Consider the following 17272-nt stretch of genomic DNA (forward strand, 5'->3'; position numbering starts at 1 on the left):
TAATACATCCTTCTTTGTATTTGCCAAAGCAGGAAATGTGTTAGAACATTTAAGCGATGGTTCGGAGTAAAATGCACCCTAGGTCATTTCCACCATGACATCCAGCCAAACACCCCCTCAGAAGCATGTTTAACGATGGTCAACAAAGGGCTATGAGCCAAATGGCTTAGTACTAGCGCGATGGTACATCTTGTAATTTACCCCACTAATAATGCATGGAATGTTACCAAACTTCTGCAGTAGTACACATAAGTCTGTACTCACAAAGGCATTTGAAAGTTAATACAAGATAAAACAAGCATTTATAAAAATTCAGCGGAACTTTTTCCATACTCTCGCGTGAAACTTGCGTCACGGAAACAGCTGGGTAAACACGGAAGTGGCGTTGACGCAGCGGTAGCATTAGCAGCAGAGGATAGAAGCTATCAGACAAGTGTTCTTTTAAATAAACTCCTGGTGTACTTGGAAACTTTCAAATGCCTCGTTTTGCGAGTACAGACCCTATGTGTACTACTGCAGAAGTTTGGCAACATACCATGAATTATTAGTGGGGTAATTTACAAGATGTACCATCGCGCCAGTACTAAGGCATTCGGCTGATAGCCCTATCTTGACCAATGCTGACCATCGCTAAAAATGCTTCCGAGGGGGTGTTTGGCTGGATGTCATGGTGGAAATGACCTAGGGTGCATTTTACGCCGAACCATCACTTTAATTATTCTAAATTGTAAACTGCGCATTTTCAATTTCAGAATGAATGGACAGATCTTTGCTCCCCAGACCAGAAATACAGCCACTACCTGTAACTGTACACAAACTCACAAGTTTGATCAGCCTGCGACTTCATTTTTTACTTAGATTTTTGTTGTGACTTTGAATGCAGCCCTCAATGAGTTGTTGAGTTTGTTTCCATTGGCCGTTAAGTCATTTTGTTCAACAAGATTATACAATGAACTTCAGTAAGATTCTCAACTGGAATAATTAGTTTGTCAATATCCAATTTAAATAATCCCTATTCCCATTTTTCTGACAAGATCTAGTACGCACACAGTAAGCTACTGTATCTTTTGCAAGTACATAACCGCTGTATACTAGGACCTCACAGAATTTATGCCACTATATTACTGTGATTTCGCAGTAAACCGATGTAGAATTAGGCTGCTGTAATCAACTATTTTCACAGGTAATGTCCAAGTTACTATGATTTACCAGTTTGCTGCTGTCCTAAAAATTGGCTGAATTGAATTGAACACAAAAATGATACATTTACACGTTTATTTTGCATGAGAAGTGCCAGTGGTGGTTTAGGGGGGGGCCGTGGTCGTCGTCGAGGAGGCGCCCGTGGTCGTCGTCGAGGAGGCGCTCGTGGTCGTCGTCGAGGAGGCGCCCGTGGTAGTGGTAGTGCCACCAGTTGTGGTGGTGGATGAGGCGCCCGTGGTCGTCGTCGAGGAGGCGCCCGTGGTAGTGGTAGTGCCACCAGTTGTGGTGGTGGATGAGGCGCCCGTGGTCGTCGTCGAGGAGGCGCCCGTGGTAGTGGTAGTGCCACCAGTTGTGGTGGTGGATGAGGCGCCCGTGGTCGTCGTCGAAGAGGCGCCCGTGGTAGTGGTAGTGCCACCAGTTGTGGTGGTGGATGAGGCGCCCGTGGTCGTCGTCGAGGAGGCGCCCGTGGTAGTGCCACCAGTTGTGGTGGTGGATGAGGCGCCCGTGGTCGTCGTCGAGGAGGCGCCCGTGGTAGTGCCACCAGTTGTGGTGGTGGATGAGGCGCCCGTGGTCGTCGTCGAGGAGGCGCCCGTGGTCGTTGTCGTGCCGCCAGTTGTGGTGGTCGAGGAGGCGCCCGTGGTGGTGCTCGTGCCGCCAGTTGTGGTGGTCGAGGAGGCGCCCGTGGTTGTCGTAGAGGAGGCGCCCGTGGTGGTGCTCGTGTCGCCAGTTGTGGTGGTCGAGGAGGCGCCCGTGGTTGTCGTCGAGGAGGCGCCCGTGGTGGTGCTCGTGTCGCCAGTTGTGGTGGTCGAGGAGGCGCCCGTGGTGGTGCTCGTGCCGCCAGTTGTGGTGGTCGAGGAGGCGCCCGTGGTGGTGCTCGTGCCGCCAGTTGTGGTGGTCGAGGAGGCGCCCGTGGTGGTGCTCGTGCCGCCAGTTGTGGTGGTCGAGGAGGCGCCCGTGGTAGTGGTAGTGCCACCAGTTGTGGTGGTGGATGAGGCGCCCGTGGTCGTCGTCGAAGAGGCGCCCGTGGTAGTGGTAGTGCCACCAGTTGTGGTGGTGGATGAGGCGCCCGTGGTCGTCGTCGAGGAGGCGCCCGTGGTAGTGCCACCAGTTGTGGTGGTGGATGAGGCGCCCGTGGTCGTCGTCGAGGAGGCGCCCGTGGTAGTGCCACCAGTTGTGGTGGTGGATGAGGCGCCCGTGGTCGTCGTCGAGGAGGCGCCCGTGGTCGTTGTCGTGCCGCCAGTTGTGGTGGTCGAGGAGGCGCCCGTGGTGGTGCTCGTGCCGCCAGTTGTGGTGGTCGAGGAGGCGCCCGTGGTTGTCGTAGAGGAGGCGCCCGTGGTGGTGCTCGTGTCGCCAGTTGTGGTGGTCGAGGAGGCGCCCGTGGTTGTCGTCGAGGAGGCGCCCGTGGTGGTGCTCGTGTCGCCAGTTGTGGTGGTCGAGGAGGCGCCCGTGGTGGTGCTCGTGCCGCCAGTTGTGGTGGTCGAGGAGGCGCCCGTGGTGGTGCTCGTGCCGCCAGTTGTGGTGGTCGAGAAGGCGCCCGTGGTGGTGCTCGTGCCGCCAGTTGTGGTGGTCGAGGAGGCGCCCGTGGTGGTGCTCGTGCCGCCAGTTGTGGTGGTCGAGGAGGCGCCCGTGGTGGTGCTCGTGCCGCCAGTTGTGGTGGTCGAGGAGGCGCCCGTGGTCGTCGTCGAAGAGGCGCCCGTGGTAGTGGTAGTGCCACCAGTTGTGGTGGTGGATGAGGCGCCCGTGGTCGTCGTCGAGGAGGCGCCCGTGGTAGTGCCACCAGTTGTGGTGGTGGATGAGGCGCCCGTGGTCGTCGTCGAGGAGGCGCCCGTGGTAGTGCCACCAGTTGTGGTGGTGGATGAGGCGCCCGTGGTCGTCGTCGAGGAGGCGCCCGTGGTAGTGCCACCAGTTGTGGTGGTGGATGAGGCGCCCGTGGTCGTCGTCGAGGAGGCGCCCGTGGTCGTTGTCGTGCCGCCAGTTGTGGTGGTCGAGGAGGCGCCCGTGGTGGTGCTCGTGCCGCCAGTTGTGGTGGTCGAGGAGGCGCCCGTGGTTGTCGTCGAGGAGGCGCCCGTGGTGGTGCTCGTGTCGCCAGTTGTGGTGGTCGAGGAGGCGCCCGTGGTTGTCGTCGAGGAGGCGCCCGTGGTGGTGCTCGTGTCGCCAGTTGTGGTGGTCGAGGAGGCGCCCGTGGTGGTGCTCGTGCCGCCAGTTGTGGTGGTCGAGGAGGCGCCCGTGGTGGTGCTCGTGCCGCCAGTTGTGGTGGTCGAGGAGGCGCCCGTGGTGGTGCTCGTGCCGCCAGTTGTGGTGGTCGAGGAGGCGCCCGTGGTGGTGCTCGTGCCGCCAGTTGTGGTGGTCGAGGAGGCGCCCGTGGTCGTCGTCGAAGAGGCGCCCGTGGTAGTGGTAGTGCCACCAGTTGTGGTGGTGGATGAGGCGCCCGTGGTCGTCGTCGAGGAGGCGCCCGTGGTAGTGCCACCAGTTGTGGTGGTGGATGAGGCGCCCGTGGTCGTCGTCGAGGAGGCGCCCGTGGTCGTTGTCGTGCCGCCAGTTGTGGTGGTCGAGGAGGCGCCCGTGGTGGTGCTCGTGTCGCCAGTTGTGGTGGTCGAGGAGGCGCCCGTGGTTGTCGTCGAGGAGGCGCCCGTGGTGGTGCTCGTGTCGCCAGTTGTGGTGGTCGAGGAGGCGCCCGTGGTTGTCGTCGAGGAGGCGCCCGTGGTGGTGCTCGTGTCGCCAGTTGTGGTGGTCGAGGAGGCGCCCGTGGTGGTGCTCGTGCCGCCAGTTGTGGTGGTCGAGGAGGCGCCCGTGGTGGTGCTCGTGCCGCCAGTTGTGGTGGTCGAGGAGGCGCCCGTGGTGGTGCTCGTGCCGCCAGTTGTGGTGGTCGAGGAGGCGCCCGTGGTGGTGCTCGTGCCGCCAGTTGTGGTGGTCGAGGAGGCGCCCGTGGTGGTGGTCGTGCCGCCAGTTGTGGTGGTGGTCGAGGAGGCGCCCGTGGTGGTGGTCGTGCCGCCAGTTGTGGTGGTGGTCGAGGAGGGGCCCGTGGTGGTGGTCGAGGAGGCGCCCGTGGTGGTGGTCGAGGAGGCGCCCGTGGTGGTGGTCGTGCCGCCAGTTGTGGTGGTCGAGGAGGTGCCCGTGGTGGTGCTCGTGCCGCCAGTTGTGGTGGTCGAGGAGGCGCCCGTGGTGGTGCTCGTGCCGCCAGTTGTGGTGGTCGAGGAGGCGCCCGTGGTGGTGCTCGTGCCGCCAGTTGTGGTGGTCGAGGAGGCGCCCGTGGTGGTGCTCGTGCCGCCAGTTGTGGTGGTCGAGGAGGCGCCCGTGGTGGTGCTCGTGCCGCCAGTTGTGGTGGTCGAGGAGGCGCCCGTGGTGGTGCTCGTGCCGCCAGTTGTGGTGGTCGAGGAGGCGCCCGTGGTGGTGCTCTTGCCGGCAGTTGGGGTTGAGGAGGCGCCCGTGGTTGTCGTCGAGGAGGCGCCCGTGGTGGTGGTCGTGCCGCCTGTGGTGGTGGTCGAGGAGGCGCCCGTGGTGGTGGTCGTGCCGCCTGTGGTGGTGGTCGTTGAGCTGCCCATGGTGGTGGTCAAGGACGCCGTCACCAAGCCCCCTGTGTTGGCAATCGTCGTGGTGGATGAAGGAGACGTTCTGGGATTTGTGACAATGGCAGTTTGAGCAGTAGTAAACTCAGTCCCGTCTATTCCAGTGTACGCACCATCAGGAATTTCAGGATAGTCCCACATCTCATAAACGAATGAATCCGTTTCTTCTGTTGGGGGATTATCAGTTGATGAAGGAGACGTTCTGGGATTTGTGACAATGGCAGTTTGAGCAGTAGTAAACTCAGTCCCGTCTATTCCAGTGTACGCACCATCAGGAATTTCAGGATAGTCCCACATCTCAATGAATGAATCCGTTTCTTCTGTTGGGGGATTATCAGTTGATGAGGTAACAGGGATGTCCAAGTTCTCTGGATCGTAAAAAGCAGTAGGAATGTCAGGAAAGTTCCACATTTCATCCGTGTCCTCCAGAGATCTCCTGACATGATGCCTCTGAACTTTGGGCATTGTCGGAGAACAAGCCGCCCGGGTCATGGACAGTCTCCCAGCTGAGTCAACATAAAGCAGTTCAAAGCCAGAATCCTGTAAACAGTCCACATTAGTTTTCACATCAAATAATTAAATTATGCGTTTCCACACACTTTTCACCCAATGTACCTTGTCTGGCAACTTTGACATCTCCACGTACAAGGCTTCAGCGTTTCTCCATTGTCTCACCAAGAATCTGTTAGTAAAAAAATCTGCCAGAAAAGAAAAAGTATTCCGACATGTTTGTAATTGTGGTTTAAGCAATTCAAATCATCTTCGGAGCAATTCAGTTTCTGCATGACATTATTTGCTACATTAGCCATTATAACTAACACACATCCAGGCTGTAGGAGCAATTGATACAATTGTGACTGCCTTAATGGTCCCAGCTCCTTACCAAGCTCTTTCACCTTCTTCAGTGTGGCTTCACCAGGCAGCTTCACAATGACTTGCGTTGTCCTACAAGTCACCAGTGGGGACTTTACTGGATTCTCACAGTCAGCCATGCCAGTCATGTTCTCCTGCAGCAGACGGTCGAAATAGTGCAGTTTTAGGGGGCGGACACCAGTTCCATCTCCAGTCTGGGGAAACAAAGATGCCAGTCATTGTAAGACATCACAAAGCAGCATTTTAGTTGATACAGCATTTGGTTCCAGTTTTAGTTTGCTTATACATGACAAGAGCAAAAAGGTGCATTTTTTTTTTATGGCAATAAAAGTATAATAAAATACCTCATATGCTACTAGTAAATAAGGGGTGCTGACATTTTGGCCAACCCAAATCAGTAAAAGTTAATTACTGTTACTTTGATATTAACATGTGACTGACATACCTAACCAATATGCAATTGGCACCAACTATCAAAGACAATGCTGTGAAACTGAATATACCCAAATGCATTGAATACAATGTGTGCATTATGAGCTTCACTTAAAAAGGGGCCCATATTATGAAAAAAGGTTTTCTCTGGTCTCTACACCTATAAACTGGTCCTCCCTGAGCCCGTTTACTTCCAGGATGAGGAAAACAAGCGTGGTCTCTGCAGCCCACCCACTGGCAGAAAGAGGGTGTGTACCATCTGCAGTGATTTTCCTAGCTTTCTGCCTCATTCTGTCAGTGTATATTTGGGTCAGATGTCTTTGGTGTTTTCCTACTATAAATAAATAAATAAATAAATATATATATATAAATAAATATATGGGCTGTCAAAAGATAGATTTTTTTAATCGCGATTAATTGCATTTTGTCCATAGTTAACTCGCGATTAATCGCAAATTAATCGCATTTTTTGGCACATTTTTTTTTCTTCTAAATGTACCTTAATGTATTTTGTTCATATTCTTAATACTTTTAACAACATAAGGGCAAATATACTTGATTTATGAAAATGTTTATTTAACACTTCAAATATCCCCTTACCAAAACATGGGATCAAAACATGGTTATAAGAATATATCACAAACAATTAAAGTGAACATGTCACAGGAGATAGTGTAACAGGAGATAAGTACAGTTAGGATATAAGTGGCTTGCAAGTGATATCTCAGACTGGACGTGCTTCTATGGTAGCTCATTTCATACCCACAGTACGCGCAGATGACTTTGGTCTTATCGACTGAACCATCTGGCAGTCTTTTGAATGTGAATTTGCCGTTCACAAATCGATTTTAAACGCGTGTGGACGCGCCGCTTCCCAGTAGGATGATTGACAGGCGCTCTCCTTTAAACAACAACTTTTTGCGAGCGTTCGCGAGCGTTCCCGAGGCGGCGAGTCGAGCCCGGCGCCTCTGATTAGCATAAAGTAGATTCGACTTATACTTTAGGCAAATGAGGAGCGGCCAACTTGCGCGCCGTCTCTCGACATTCGCCGCGACGCTACCAGAATGTATTGCACGGCTTTTCACATAGACAATGAATGGGACGCGGGGAAACACCGCTGCCTGTGGACACGCACCTTCCCTCTGGATCAAGACTACATGTGCCACCGACGGCCATAAATCATACAATGCGCGTTTTTTTTTTTTTTTTTTTTAAATACCGAGCGTTAATCGCGCGTTAAAAAAATTAACGGCGTTAAGAGGATGTTGCGTTAACTTTGACAGCCCTAATATATATATATATATATATAAAATAAATATGTATATAAATAAAAGAAATATATATATATAAATAAATAAATAAAATAAGTATATATATATATTTTTTTTTCTATATAGACTTTTATTTATTTATTTTTTTAATTTCATTTTCTGAGATTAGATAGGCATAACTTTCTATGGACTTTCTAAGATCCCATGATGTATTAGAAATGTAAACGAACTTCTTTATGAATATATTTGAAAATTACAAAAATGTCATAACACATACAAAACGTAGCGCAAGAGCATAGAATTCTTTAAACAAACCCGGATGACGGTCTTTCAGGTGCTTCGCTAAATTGGAAGCATCTCCCTTGGTCTGAAGACCACGGTAGCGCCGTTTGCATAACTGCTTCAGCGGATTAATTATTACGCCATGGTCATCTGCCTCATATGCAAAGTACTTCCATACACGACTCTTCGCAGTCGCGGACGCGATGGAGCCATTGCCGTAGCCGCAGTTGCCATCTTCCACGTGTGTTTTTTGTTTTGCTATGCGTAGTTCCACTTGTTCTTGAACTACTACTTCTGATGCAAGTATCGACTGGAGGCGTATACTGCCCCCAACAGTTCCGGAAGAGTAATGGCACCGATGCCAAGACTGGAATCAGTGCGAGCGGTACTTAATAGAAAATAGCATCGTCCGCGTTTTGACATTTTAGAATCGAAAGGTACCGCAAGTATCGGTTCTCGTGACATCCCTATTGGGGACTATTTTCTGCAGAGGACTAACATTTTGTAGTGAGAGTTTCCAGCAGCAGGGCTGCATTTACATGGGCTTGTGTCAGAATACTAGTGTGGCACACATTGTGGTCAAATGGATTCTGGCTCTCATTAGGTTGGACGTTTTACCTGTGTTGCTGTGTAGCAGCCTGTATAAGGAAGCTTCACCAGCAGCCACCACTGAGAAATATGAACAGAGCCTCGACACCCGGCAGGCAGAGACAACAACCGTGGCCCACCTGACGAAAAAGATGGGAGAAACATTAAGCTTCCGACAACAGCAGTCATTCCATTTTGTAAAACAAAACAAATGGGTGGGCAAATCCAACACACCTTCCAGATGCAGATTTGTGTATCTGATGAGTGAAAGATGCAGGGAGATTGTTCCATTACTGCAGTGATACTGTGGCTGGTTGAAATCTGACGCCATGTGATCATTTCCTCTTCCTGAAACTAAAAGAAACCCAAATGATGCTAGAGGTTAAAAGGGAAAGATGAGCATTGCTCAAAAACAGTTGGCTTGGCTTTTACAGAAAGCCAACAAAAATGCCCCAGTTGGCACCAACAAGCTCAATTAAAGTGTAAAATCAGCAAATCACTGTTTTACATGTGGTTGTGTGTCAGGACGAACTTCATAAACTTCATGTGGTTGCTGGACAGTTTCCTCCTAGTTTCCACATTTTGTGCTATGCCAAGTTAGCACCAACATTTAGTGTAGTCTTTTCAAGTAAAAGACTACACTAAAAGTACATTTCTAAAACTGCCATAAAGTAGGCACGATGCCTGGGAGCGAGAGAGAAAAACCACAACGGCAGCAACAGATGACATTTTAATAGTTTAAAAATAAAGTCTGCATTAAGGCCTGATTTTCAGATTGGACGCAGCTTCAATGATAACGATTGGGATTAATGTTAAATATTTCACAGCAGCCATGGAACAGGACCAAAATGCATGTTATTAATAACGTGCAGTGACATAACATGCCTGCTGTGAAAACAGGATTTTATTTTCTTAAAACTAATGTGACCTTTTGTAACAAGAAGCAAATGTAAACTATTCTTTGGTCGCATCAAACTTTCCAGGCTGAGAGCAGCAGGTACTCACCATGGAGGAAGCGCCAGACCGGAGCCTGCCAGCTCCGTTCGGTCCGGCCGCCTGGAGGAGCCTCAAACGGCTCTGCGTGGCCTTCAGACAGCTCGTGCCGGGCGGCCAGACGTCCGGGTGCGTACCCGTGGCTCTCTGCCTTGCTGAGCTGGGCTAGTGTTACACAGACACAAACCCAAGCCATCAGTCCCGACGCCATGTTATCTTCCGGTCCGCGCTGCTCCTCCCGGCCTCCTCACAAGGTCAAAGACGCCGATTAAGAACGTGGAACCGCAGACGCGTCTTAAGCGGCGTAATTAAACCCAAAAGCGGAACAGGTGCGTTATCACGTGGAAGTGACGTCAGGCTCGCCTGAGAACCTGACTGAAACCGATCGTTCATAAGAATAAAGTTGTGATGTTACACAACATCTATTTTATTTCTGAAATGCAGAATGCTTTTAATCCCTAGGCTATAAATGAAATATATGATATATCATTTCTGTGACTGAGATCATGGCCTGTTTGTGTGGCACGTTTACTATTAAAGTGGTCCTGTATCCTTAAGTTTATAGATAAGATAGACTTTGTTGACCATAAACACAGTTTTTGGACGTTGTTTGGCTAGCTTATGATTTAACATTTTATCTGCACTTGGGTCCATACCTCCTTTATTCTTAGTATACCCATGACAGAAACAAGACAGGAAGCAAAACATGTGACAACACAAGACAGAAGGACTACAAAATAAAACAGGAAACCAAAACTACAAAAACCCACAGTCGTGACAGCTCTCCACATTTAAGATAACTCTTTATTTCCCCCATAGCAGGGCATTTAGAGTGTTCCAGCAGTAAATGGGATAGTAGGTTCAATAACAGGAAGCATTAGTTAAAAAAGCAATTTTTACCTATACATAATTAGACAACCTGCAGCCGGGTATCCCATCAAGACGGTCTTTTTACAGAAGTATCTGATATGGTAAAGATTATAGTAATGGGTAAATATCATGTTCATTCATGTAAATTGAAATATTGTAAAGAGTCACTGAATTGGCTTAAAAATGAATTGAATAAATATATTTCTTCTTTATAAACAGCCGATATAATCCAGCCATTCCAAAAGTTATTGGTCTTTTGAATGTGTTTTTTGTTTCGATATGTCTGATTTATTAATAGTCCCAAAATGTGAATGTGTCTGTTTAACTGACTGCTGGAAGGAGATGATGCCTTGCATCGAGTGTACATTGATTTTTTTACTTATGCATTTGCAAGCTAGCTAGTAGCCAGCTATCTAATCAGCCATCAGCTTGTTAATTCCACCATGTTTTCATCCTGCAATGGTTACATTTACCATCTCAACTATATGCGATATTGATTCCATCACCAACATCAAATCAAGATGACACTTTCGATGTGTAACTTTAGCCCACTGCTTTGAGGTGACTCGTGCTTGCCTCCAGTCTTTCCGTTTGTTTGACCTCTAGCTAATACGTTATCAGTAAAAGGGTCCGTAGTAGCACGAAGAAGTTTCACCGAAATGGCAGCTCGACAGAGCTTTTTAGCCTCTTTTAGCTAAATAGAAATAGAAAAAACAAAATAGAAAATTGTATCTATTAAAAGTACTAAGTGCATAATACATCCTTTGTATTTGCCAAAGCAGGAAATGTGTTAGAACATTTAAGCGATGGTTCGGAGTAAAATGCACCCTAGGTCATTTCCACCATGACATCCAGCCAAACACCCCCTCAGAAGCATGTTTAACGATGGTCAACAAAGGGCTATGAGCCGAATGGCTTAGTACTAGCGCGATGGTACATCTTGTAATTTACCCCACTAATAATGCATGGAATGTTACCAAACTTCTGCAGTAGTACACATAAGTCTGTACTCACAAAGGCATTTGAAAGTTAATACAAGATAAAACAAGCATTTATAAAAATTCAGCGGAACTTTTTCCATACTCTCGCGTGAAACTCGCGTCACGGAAACAGCTGGGTAAACACGGAAGTGGCGTTGACGCAGCGGTAGCATTAGCAGCAGAGGATAGAAGCTATCAGACAAGTGTTCTTTTAAATAAACTCCTGGTGTACTTGGAAACTTTCAAATGCCTCGTTTTGCGAGTACAGACCCTATGTGTACTACTGCAGAAGTTTGGCAACATACCATGAATTATTAGTGGGGTAATTTACAAGATGTACCATCGCGCCAGTACTAAGCCATTCGGCTGATAGCCCTATCTTGACCAATGCTGACCATCGCTAAAAATGCTTCCGAGGGGGTGTTTGGCTGGATGTCATGGTGGAAATGACCTAGGGTGCATTTTACGCCGAACCATCAGTTTAATTATTCTAAATTGTAAACTGCGCATTTTCAATTTCAGAATGAATGGACAGATCTTTGCTCCCCAGACCAGAAATACAGCCACTACCTGTAACTGTACACAAACTCACAAGTTTGATCAGCCTGCGACTTCATTTTTTACTTAGATTTTTGTTGTGACTTTGAATGCAGCCCTCAATGAGTTGTTGAGTTTGTTTCCATTGGCCGTTAAGTCATTTTGTTCAACAAGATTATACAATGAACTTCAGTAAGATTCTCAACTGGAATAATTAGTTTGTCAATATCCAATTTAAATAATCCCTATTCCCATTTTTCTGACAAGATCTAGTACGCACACAGTAAGCTACTGTATCTTTTGCAAGTACATAACCGCTGTATACTAGGACCTCACAGAAGTTATGCCACTATATTACTGTGATTTCGCAGTAAACCGATGTAGAATTAGGCTGCTGTAATCAACTATTTTCACAGGTTATGTCCAAGTTACTATGATTTACCAGTTTGCTGCTGTCCTAAAAATTGGCTGAATTGAATTGAACACAAAAATGATACATTTACACGTTTATTTTGCATGAGAAGTGCCAGTGGTGGTTTAGGGGGGGGCCGTGGTCGTCGTCGAGGAGGCGCCCGTGGTCGTCGTCGAGGAGGCGCTCGTGGTCGTCGTCGAGGAGGCGCCCGTGGTAGTGGTAGTGCCACCAGTTGTGGTGGTGGATGAGGCGCCCGTGGTCGTCGTCGAGGAGGCGCCCGTGGTAGTGGTAGTGCCACCAGTTGTGGTGGTGGATGAGGCGCCCGTGGTCGTCGTCGAGGAGGCGCCCGTGGTAGTGGTAGTGCCACCAGTTGTGGTGGTGGATGAGGCGCCCGTGGTCGTCGTCGAAGAGGCGCCCGTGGTAGTGGTAGTGCCACCAGTTGTGGTGGTGGATGAGGCGCCCGTGGTCGTCGTCGAGGAGGCGCCCGTGGTAGTGCCACCAGTTGTGGTGGTGGATGAGGCGCCCGTGGTCGTCGTCGAGGAGGCGCCCGTGGTAGTGCCACCAGTTGTGGTGGTGGATGAGGCGCCCGTGGTCGTCGTCGAGGAGGCGCCCGTGGTAGTGCCACCAGTTGTGGTGGTGGATGAGGCGCCCGTGGCCGTCGTCGAGGAGGCGCCCGTGGTCGTTGTCGTGCCGCCAGTTGTGGTGGTCGAGGAGGCGCCCGTGGTGGTGCTCGTGCCGCCAGTTGTGGTGGTCGAGGAGGCGCCCGTGGTGGTGCTCGTGCCGCCAGTTGTGGTGGTCGAGGAGGCGCCCGTGGTTGTCGTCGAGGAGGCGCCCGTGGTGGTGCTCGTGTCGCCAGTTGTGGTGGTCGAGGAGGCGCCCGTGGTGGTGCTCGTGCCGCCAGTTGTGGTGGTCGAGGAGGCGCCCGTGGTGGTGCTCGTGCCGCCAGTTGTGGTGGTCGAGGAGGCGCCCGTGGTCGTCGTCGAAGAGGCGCCCGTGGTAGTGGTAGTGCCACCAGTTGTGGTGGTGGATGAGGCGCCCGTGGTCGTCGTCGAGGAGGCGCCCGTGGTAGTGCCACCAGTTGTGGTGGTGGATGAGGCGCCCGTGGTCGTCGTCGAGGAGGCGCCCGTGGTAGTGCCACCAGTTGTGGTGGTGGATGAGGCGCCCGTGGTCGTCGTCGAGGAGGCGCCCGTGGTAGTGCCACCAGTTGTGGTGGTGGATGAGGCGCCCGTGGTCGTCGTCGAGGAGGCGCCCGTGGTCGTTGTCGTGCCGCCAGTTGTGGTGGTCGAGGAGGCGCCCGTGGTGGTGCTCGTGCCGCCAGTTGTGGTGGTCGAGGAGGCGCCCGTGGTGGTGCTCGTGCCGCCAGTTGTGGTGGTCGAGGAGGCGCCCGTGGTTGTCGTCGAGGAGGCGCCCGTGGTGGTGCTCGTGTCGCCAGTTGTGGTGGTCGAGGAGGCGCCCGTGGTGGTGCTCGTGCCGCCAGTTGTGGTGGTCGAGGAGGCGCCCGTGGTGGTGCTCGTGCCGCCAGTTGTGGTGGTCGAGGAGGCGCCCGTGGTGGTGCTCGTGCCGCCAGTTGTGGTGGTCGAGGAGGCGCCCGTGGTGGTGCTCGTGCCGCCAGTTGTGGTGGTCGAGGAGGCGCCCGTGGTGGTGGTCGTGCCGCCAGTTGTGGTGGTGGTCGAGGAGGCGCCCGTGGTGGTGGTCGTGCCGCCAGTTGTGGTGGTGGTCGAGGAGGCGCCCGTGGTGGTGGTCGAGGAGGCGCCCGTGGTGGTGGTCGAGGAGGGGCCCGTGGTGGTGGTCATGCCGCCAGTTGTGGTGGTCGAGGAGGCGCCCGTGGTGGTGCTCGTGCCGCCAGTTGTGGTGGTCGAGGAGGCGCCCGTGGTGGTGCTCGTGCCGCCAGTTGTGGTGGTCGAGGAGGCGCCCGTGGTGGTGCTCGTGCCGCCAGTTGTGGTGGTCGAGGAGGCGCCCGTGGTGGTGCTCGTGCCGCCAGTTGTGGTGGTCGAGGAGGCGCCCGTGGTGGTGCTCGTGCCGCCAGTTGTGGTGGTCGAGGAGGCGCCCGTGGTGGTGCTCGTGCCGCCAGTTGTGGTGGTCGAGGAGGCGCCCGTGGTGGTGCTCGTGCCGCCAGTTGTGGTGGTCGAGGAGGCGCCCGTGGTGGTGCTCGTGCCGCCAGTTGTGGTGGTCGAGGAGGCGCCCGTGGTGGTGCTCGTGCCGGCAGTTGGGGTTGAGGAGGCGCCCGTGGTTGTCGTCGAGGAGGCGCCCGTGGTGGTGGTCGTGCCGCCTGTGGTGGTGGTCGAGGAGGCGCCCGTGGTGGTGGTCGTGCCGCCTGTGGTGGTGGTCGTTGAGCTGCCCACGGTGGTGGTCAAGGACGCCGTCACCAAGCCCCCTGTGTTGGCAATCGTCGTGGTGGATGAAGGAGACGTTCTGGGATTTGTGACAATGGCAGTTTGAGCAGTAGTAAACTCAGTCCCGTCTATTCCAGTGTACGCACCATCAGGAATTTCAGGATAGTCCCACATCTCATAAATGAATGAATCCGTTTCTTCTGTTGGGGGATTATCAGTTGATGAAGGAGACGTTCTGGGATTTGTGACAATGGCAGTTTGAGCAGTAGTAAACTCAGTCCCGTCTATTCCAGTGTACGCACCATCAGGAATTTCAGGATAGTCCCACATCTCAATGAATGAATCCGTTTCTTCTGTTGGGGGATTATCAGTTGATGAGGTAACAGGGATGTCCAAGTTCTCTGGATCGTAAAAAGCAGTAGGAATGTCAGGAAAGTTCCACATTTCATCCGTGTCCTCCAGAGATCTCCTGACATGATGCCTCTGAACTTTGGGCATTGTCGGAGAACAAGCCGCCCGGGTCATGGACAGTCTCCCAGCTGAGTCAACATAAAGCAGTTCAAAGCCAGAATCCTGTAAACAGTCCACATTAGTTTTCACATCAAATAATTAAATTATGCGTTTCCACACACTTTTCACCCAATGTACCTTGTCTGGCAACTTTGACATCTCCACGTACAAGGCTTCAGCGTTTCTCCATTGTCTCACCAAGAATCTGTTAGTAAAAAAATCTGCCAGAAAAGAAAAAGTATTCCGACATGTTTGTAATTGTGGTTTAAGCAATTCAAATCATCTTCGGAGCAATTCAGTTTCTGCATGACATTATTTGCTACATTAGCCATTATAACTAACACACATCCAGGCTGTAGGAGCAATTGATACAATTGTGACTGCCTTAATGGTCCCAGCTCCTTACCAAGCTCTTTCACCTTCTTCAGTGTGGCTTCACCAGGCAGCTTCACAATGACTTGCGTTGTCCTACAAGTCACCAGTGGGGACTTTACTGGATTCTCACAGTCAGCCATGCCAGTCATGTTCTCCTGCAGCAGACGGTCGAAATAGTGCAGTTTTAGGGGGCGGACACCAGTTCCATCTCCAGTCTGGGGAAACAAAGATGCCAGTCATTGTAAGACATCACAAAGCAGCATTTTAGTTGATACAGCATTTGGTTCCAGTTTTAGTTTGCTTATACATGACAAGAGCAAAACGGTGCATTTTTTTTTTATGGCAATAAAAGTATAATAAAATACCTCATATGCTACTAGTAAATAAGGGGTGCTGACATTTTGGCCAACCCAAATCAGTAAAAGTTAATTACTGTTACTTTGATATTAACATGTGACTGACATACCTAACCAATATGCAATTGGCACCAACTATCAAAGACAATGCTGTGAAACTGAATATACCCAAATGCATTGAATACAATGTGTGCATTATGAGCTTCACTTAAAAAGGGGCCCATATTATGAAAAAAGGTTTTCTCTGGTCTCTACACCTATAAACTGGTCCTCCCTGAGCCCGTTAACTTCCAGGATGAGGAAAACAAGCGTGGTCTCTGCAGCCCACCCACTGGCAGAAAGAGGGTGTGTACCATCTGCAGTGATTTTCCTAGCTTTCTGCCTCATTCTGTCAGTGTATATTTGGGTCAGATGTCTTTGGTGTTTTCCTACTATAAATAAATAAATAAATAAATAAATATATATATATATAAATATATAAATAAATATATGGGCTGTCAAAAGATAGATTTTTTTAATCGTGATTAATCGCATTTTGTCCATAGTTAACTTGCGATTAATCGCAAATTAATCGCATTTTTTGGCACATTTTTTTTTCTTCTAAATGTACCTTAATGTATTTTGTTCATATTCTTAATACTTTTAACAACATAAGGGCAAATATACTTGATTTATGAAAATGTTTATTTAACACTTCAAATATCCCCTTACCAAAACATGGGATCAAAACATGGTTATAAGAATATATCACAAACAATTAAAGTGAACATGTCACAGGAGATAGTGTAACAGGAGATAAGTACAGTTAGGATATAAGTGGCTTGCAAGTGATATCTCAGACTGGACGTGCTTCTATGGTAGCTCATTTCATACCCACAGTACGCGCAGATGACTTTGGTCTTATCGACTGAACCATCTGGCAGTCTTTTGAATGTGAATTTGCCGTTCACAAATCGATTTTAAACGCGTGTGGACGCGCCGCTTCCCAGTAGGATGATTGACAGGCGCTCTCCTTTAAACAACAACTTTTTGCGAGCGTTCGCGAGCGTTCCCGAGGCGGCGAGTCGAGCCCGGCGCCTCTGATTAGCATAAAGTAGATTCGACTTATACTTTAGGCAAATGAGGAGCGGCCAACTTGCGCGCCGTCTCTCGACATTCGCCGCGACGCTACCAGAATGTATTGCACGGCTTTTCACATAGACAATGAATGGGACGCGGGGAAACACCGCTGCCTGTGGACACGCACCTTCCCTCTGGATCAAGACTACAGGTGCCACCGACGGCCATAAATCATACAATGCGCGTTTTTTTTTTTTTTTTTAAATACCGAGCGTTAATCGCGCGTTAAAAAAATTAACGGCGTTAAGAGGATGTTGCGTTAACTTTGACAGCCCTAATATATATATATATATATATATATATTATATATATATATATATTAGGGCTGTCAAAGTTAACGCATATATATTATATATATATATATATATATATATAAATACAATAAATATGTATATAAATAAAAATATATATATATAAATAAATAAATAAAATAAGTATATATATATATATTTTTTTTTCTATATAGACTTTTATTTATTTATTTTTTTAATTTCATTTTCTGAGATTAGATAGGCATAACTTTCTATGGACTTTCTAAGATCCCATGATGTATTAGAAATGTAAACGAACTTCTT

The sequence above is a fragment of the Eutrigla gurnardus genome (assembly GCF_963514095.1).
Source record: "Eutrigla gurnardus genome assembly, chromosome: 12".
Lineage (NCBI taxonomy): Eukaryota > Metazoa > Chordata > Actinopteri > Perciformes > Triglidae > Eutrigla > Eutrigla gurnardus.